The sequence below is a fragment of the Danio rerio genome, chromosome 22 (assembly GCF_052040795.2).
Source record: "Danio rerio strain M-AB ecotype USA chromosome 22, GRCz13ab, whole genome shotgun sequence".
NCBI lineage: Eukaryota > Metazoa > Chordata > Actinopteri > Cypriniformes > Danionidae > Danio > Danio rerio.
The window spans coordinates 28,824,289-28,831,097 of NC_141042.1; the positions used below are offsets into that span (position 1 = coordinate 28,824,289).

General features: G+C 32.8%; 1 long non-coding RNA gene across 1 annotated transcript; it reads right to left on the minus strand.

Moving 5' to 3' along the window:
* Nucleotides 1–238: 238 nt before the first annotated feature.
* Nucleotides 239–4,148, minus strand: LOC147838550 (uncharacterized). The gene is made up of 3 exons (XR_015522171.1): nucleotides 3,699–4,148; nucleotides 3,437–3,593; nucleotides 239–1,492 (listed from the first exon to the last, which is right to left on the minus strand). It is a non-coding gene; the product is annotated as an uncharacterized LOC147838550 (long non-coding RNA).
* Between the last annotated feature and the right edge of the window lie 2,661 nt (nucleotides 4,149–6,809).

The window sequence follows — 6,809 nt, forward strand, 5'->3', positions numbered from 1 at the left end:
GTATGTATGTGACTGTATGTGGTTGGTGTCTCATACTAAATGCTATATGTTGTTAGGTAATTAGAAAGTGTGCTGATATTGCATATCTTTATGTTCACATGCAGCCAACTGTGTGTGTGTGTGTGTGTGTGTGTGTGTGTGTGTGTGTGTGTGTGTGTGTGTGTGTGTGTGTGTGTGTGTGTGTGTGTGCACTTTTGGGTCTGGGTTTTGTCTACTTGAAGTCACGACACAGTATTTAATGAATTTGCCTTTATTATTGCTCATTGATAGGTTATGTTGTTTTTCACATTATTACTACATTAAACCAATAAATATTTTAAGACAGACAAAAGAGCATCAGTCATATCATTTTAATATATCAATGTTAGAACTATCAAATTAGAATATGTTTACAATAGTAATCCATTAAATAACAAATCTTAATCTGTATTGACGACAAATTGTCCTTGTAAAATAATTTAATCCAAAAATGTATAGTTTTAAACTGTTGGTTGAAAAACAGATGTAAATTTAAGTCGTCTTTGTGATTAATGAAAAACTGAATGATTTTCTTTTGACTAACACATTTTCAATATATTTACAAGTATGTTCTGTAATTTATGGCACGCATTGTAGTATGAATAATCTAAAAAACTTAATGTTTTGCACACTGATCATCACTGGTGTAGATTTGAAAATAAACATAAAATATTTACTATAAGAACTTATCAGTCTTTAGACAGTATTGATATTTCTGTTTCAAAAAGTAAACAAAATGTATGTATTACTCGTAGTAATTGTACAACTCACAATTCAAGCCATTTAACTTAGTTACGGAATTTTGGTATTTCATGATTTGGTATTTACTGATTTGAATAAATTAAAAATACTTGATATTATAAAGAAAAAATGGATTATTTCAAATATTAAACAAAAATATAAACAAACATTTATTTTCAGTTTTATCTAAAAAAAATTACAGCTCTGGCCCCCAGTTAACTTTAGTTAATTTTCTACAGAAAAAAAAATTTATTAGTTTAACTACTGGATCCTGCATTTATACAAAATGTTTACGTAACAGTGACAAATCAAGTAAGTCCACAAATTTGTCAAAATTAGTCAAGTTTACAAGTAGTTCTTGAAAGTAGACTGAGCAAATTATGCTTTTCATTGACCATTAGATTTAGATGAATCAAGATTATTGACACTACCCAAATTTTGTAGTGAGTGTATGTTTCTTTAAACTGAATGTTTTTCATTGACATACACATTTTCAAATGAACAATCTAAAATCTAAAAGAGTTAGGGTCCAGAGAGGCGGAGGTGGGGTGCACAGAGACAGAGTTAGGGTCCAGAGAGGAGGATGTGGGGTGCACAGAGTTAGGGTCCAGAGAGGAGGATGTGGGGTGCACAGACACAGAGTTAGGGTCCAAAGAGGTAGAGGTGGGGTGCACGTACACAGAGCTGGGGTTCACGGAAGTGGGGTCCACAGACTCTGAGGCAGAGTTGTTCCCTGAAGAGAGGTAAAAAAAAAAAAGAACAGTCTTTCATCTTCAATAATTAACAGAAATTTGATAGCCCTTTGTTTTTAGAACCTACAATACTACCAAAGAACAAAAATCTGAATTCACTTTGCATCTCGTTTTACAAACAAAGATATCCGATAAAATAACTCTTAACACCCCTGACCTTCTTCTGCGTGAAATTCAATGAACTGCTTCCATGTTACTTTTTTCTTTTGTTTTGCAGATTTCTACCTTAGGATGGCCTACCCGAGGAAACTACAGACTGGGCTTTTCACAGAATAAAGCTTATTGCTTAACTTCTATTTGTCTTATACTTGTTTAGTTTTGTGCTAGTTTTGTGGTTGTTCAGAACAGTGTACATCCAACCACAGCCCTTATGCAACAGTGCTCCTCTTTGCTAATAAGCATGTCTGGCTTTGTTCTGCATTAACCACTGTCTGAATGTACATTATTCTGTACATTCGATCAGCTACAAAAGTTCTCTACAAAATGTGGGAGTCATTTTATTACAACATCAAAACTGGAAAAGAGAAAATTAAAAACATACCAGTCAGTTTTCTTTATATGTTCTCTTTTAATATGTTCTTTTAATTTTGTTACAAATCCTCTCCCACAGTTCAGTACACCTGTCACTAATTAATTGTTTTCACATGCCATCACACCGTTAGGGAAACGCTTTACTGGTGGGCAAAACATCATTATCTCTTGCTGAACGCCAAGTCATGGGCTAAGTAATTTCTCAACTTTAAGCCAAAAAAACTGACAATTGTTGTGCAATAAGATATAGCATTACCAACTGACGAGAGACATATCTGTTCTGCTCTTCAACAGAATTCCTTCAGAGAAAGAACAGCAAGAAAGGAGAAGTTTATGGATGTGTCTATGGATGTGTCTATGGTAACTTTAACTGTGAGTGTGTGTATGTATGCTTTTTATACATTTCCTGTTCTAATTTGCAGGTTAAGTGCAATGACAGTATGAATTAAAATGCAAAATCAAACTATAAATAGCAGAAGTGCTGTTTTCATTAACAGCAAATTTTAATCTAACCAAAAAACAATAAATATAAAAGCAGACACTTAAACGCTATAATGCCGTCACTAATGACTAAATCACAGAGGAATATCCACAAGATAGATGTAAAAATTAACATATTGCAGCTCTGATATGGACATGAGAGTTTTAAAAGATCATATCTCTGTTTTTTTGTTCATATGTGATTAAAAAATTTGTAGCTTGAAACATGAAAATACAGCGAATTGCACAACGTTTCTATGGTTCGATGATGATGCCACTGTAGATACCATTACGGCCCATCACCAGCCTCTAAACAGATTTTGCAAACATTTCTCTTCAAGGCAAGTTTTGCTACTTTGGTTCAATCACCATTGTTTTGACACACTTGTGATGGAACCCCAAAAAGTAATAAACATAATATTTAAACAGGTACTTTCTGCTTCAACATTACAGCCTCTTAAGGCCCAATGTGTTTTTTTTTTTTAATGAATTTTTAGTGTCTCTTTGCTATTTGGCCTTATTGACACCTAATTAGAATAAAACCTAAGTATCATATTTTGATAAGATGTACTTTTAGAGAAAGTACTGTTTTTTAATGCATTAAGACATATTTTTTACTTGCACTGACTATCAGAGTAAAACCAATTCCCCCCTCACTTATTTTGGACGGTTAAAAACAGTTGCAAGGATGACACTGTATGTCTAACAAAATATAAAACATTGAAAATATTTTAAATATCCACTTAAAAAAAACAATGTGCTGTCTATGTATGTAGACACTCAAACCCTATGAGAATAGTGTTAAAAAGAGTCTTTGACAGTATGTGCAGTGAACTGTGCTATACAAAAACTTGTAATGAATAAATGTAAGAACAGATTTTTAAAATGTGAATGCAAATGTACAAAATAAATACCTCTTATCACAGCCTCATAAAGTTTCTGCATCACTTGTAATGAGGGATGGCTCTGAAGGTATTTGTTTTTAGCAAATATTTTGGTAGTACGGTGCTGGCCTCGTTGTGTGGAAATAAAAAGGATGGGTGACACACCAAGCAATTCCAACTTATGGAGCTGAGAAGAGAAAAACAAAATGTTTTGAATAAGAGTTAATCTGCCTTTTGTCTTTATCAAAAAAAGTTACTTTAATGAAACAAAAATAAATTAAATAAAACGTACTAGTAAGTCCACAGAATTCATTATTTTGCATGTATTGCCATCTTTTTTTAATTTGGTAGCCCACAGATCATCAAATTTTTTTTTTTGGTCCTCAACGTTTCGCTTCTGTTTAACCTTCTTTCCACAGTACTTGCATGTTTTTGAGGCACTGCCAATTTCTTTGTTGCAGAAATCACAGTGGCGTGTTGTGGCTCCAGGTGCCATGTTTGTAAGTTTGTTGTGTGAGAGAGAGAGAGAGTGTGAGAAGAAGATGAAGAGTATGAGAGAGAGAGAGAGAGAGAGAGAGAGAGAGAGAGAAGAGAGAGAGAGAGAGAGAGAGAGAGAGAGAGAGAGAGAGAAAGAGAGAGAGAGAAATTGAGTGAGATTTTAGCTAATGATGGCTCTTAAAAGAGCCGTTGTGTTGTATTTAATGGAGTGAAGAATAGATGAATGTGATGAGAGTGAGAGTATCTGCAAGACAAAGCAAATAACAGTACTGTAAATAACTATACATAAGCATTTCCACATGTACAAAATACTATAATAATTTGCAAATAAATACTGCAACGTTTTGAATCATATAGCAAAGTGCATTATATTTTAAAACTTGCAATACAAGACTTTGATAACGAATACTACAGCATACTGTAGTATTGACTATTGGGGAAAAAATTACCGTGGTATACAAGCTTTTACCACAGTAACTTTGGTGTATATAATATACCCTAGTTAAAACGTGGTAAAGTATTGAGTAATTTGTTTACATTACTGCAGCTGTTTAGTTACCATAGAAACTCAAGAATCAACAAAACCGTTCGCTAGTATTTACTATAAATTACTATAGTATTTTACGCGGGTATACGTCACAAGGTAGAAACGCACAAAAATACAGACGCACAGATGACTGATGACATCCAGCAAACAATAGCATTAATTTCTTATTGATAAATTACTGCTAATGCACTTATATAGAACATTTAGGAGCCGTGTTACAGTGTACTTACCAAGAAGTGGCATATGCAAACTGCAGTAAATATCGCGATGGTTTGCAAACGAGAAGAAAAAGACCCATGAGATGGCGCTTGATTAAATCGTATGAATTAGTACGAATTTACAGGTGATCTAAAGGCGGTGAATAAATCGTACGAATTCGTACGACCCAGCTCGTACGAATTCGTACGATTTAGCCACTTGGTTACTACGTACGAATTCGTACGATTTCGCTGTGAGATAGGGTTGACTGAACGATAAACATGTAAACGGACGTTTGCGTTTTATTTAACATCCGATGTCATAATGTTCACTTATCAGATACACGCATACGCCGTAACAGTCATCAGATGTATTTTATCTTTCTCAGGCACGCTTCAACCGGTTCAAATTTCCCGCACACACACCCACACAGACACAGCCAGAGCCTCTCGACACACCCACACCCGAGCCGGAGAGACGCACACACATACACAGACACGCAGTTCTGACCATAACAGAGCAAAGGCAACACAGCGGTGCATATACCTTAGTTTATTAATTCTAACATAATATATTAACATAATATATTATAAGTTAATTACATTAACATAATTTAAAACAATAATGACAATATAATATTGCATAATTATGATAACTGAATTTATTACAATAATTAAAATATATTACTGTAAATTAGTTAATGATATAGTTTTAATAACGGTTGATATAATTTATTTCATTAAAATCTATTTCATAATATTATAATATCTAAATTAAAAGTAATAATAACGGAATTATTAATTTTATTCAATTGATAAGAATCTAATTAACGGAATTATTAATTTTATTCAATTGATAAGAATCTAATTAACGGAAATATTAATTTAATTAAACTGATAAGAATATAATTACCGGAATTATTAATTTAATTAATCTGATAAGAATCTAATTACCGGAATTATTAATTTAATTCAACTGATAAGAATCTAATTAACGGAAAGGGGCGGGGTTTACACCGGAAGCCCCGCCCAAAAGGGGCGTGGCGGTCATCAATCAAACTTTTTGACACATGCCACCTTATATTTCTCTCTCTGACTTTGTTTGGAACTGTAAAACTCACCTAATTAAAAAAAAGTGTCATGCTAGCTGATCGGGCCATGGGAGGATTTGATTTTGTGGATTTTTCCACACTTAATAATTTATTTAAAATTAAGTGGTTAAAGATGTTTTTAAACAACCCAACGTCATGTTGGAATTTTATTCCAAATTATATTTTTAGCTCAGTTGGAGGTTTACATTTTTTGTTACGCTGTAACTTTGACATTTCTAAATTACCATTAAACGTATCTAGTTTTCATAAACAGGCTTTGATATGTTGGTCTCTTACATATAATTATACTTTTTCTCCACGTACCTATTTTATTTGGAATAATAAAAATATTAGATATAAAAATAAATCTTTTTTTTAAAATAACTGGTTTAATAAAAATATACTTTTAGTTAGTCAGCTCTTAGATGACTGTGGTGTACCTTTTTCATACGAAAACTTTATGCATCATTTCTCTTTTCCTGTTCCCCCTAAAGAATATGCTATAGTTTTTGGTGCAATCCCTGATTGTATTATACCTTTGGTCAAATCTGGCCCTAAAGGTTCTTTAGATTCTTTTATTTTTGACAACACAAATCTTTCTGTTGACAAAACTCTTCTCAGTTCTATGTCTAACAAAGATATTCGCTTAGTTATTAATAGTTCTCGGATCACTTTACCTGCTTGCATAGGTTTTTGGAATAATACATTTGATAAAGTGGATTGGCTTCGTGGATTGGTTTTGGCTTCTTCGGAAAAAATTCTTCTAATCTGATAAAGCTATTGAAGTCTCAATCAAAATCATTCATAATTGCTACCCAATAAATATCAAACTAGCTAAATTTAATAATAATATTTCCCCTAAATGCTCATTTTGTGCTCAATATGATGAAACACTAAACCATTTATTTTGGGAGTGTACTTACTGTAAAGTTTTTTGGGTTGACTTTTCCAGTTTCATTAAAAAATTCTTATTTCCAAATTTCTGTATTTCCCCAAAAATTGTATTCTTTGGTTACTCTCTGAGTGTAGATCCCTCTCATTGTAAATTTATTATTAATTTATTGCTTTTC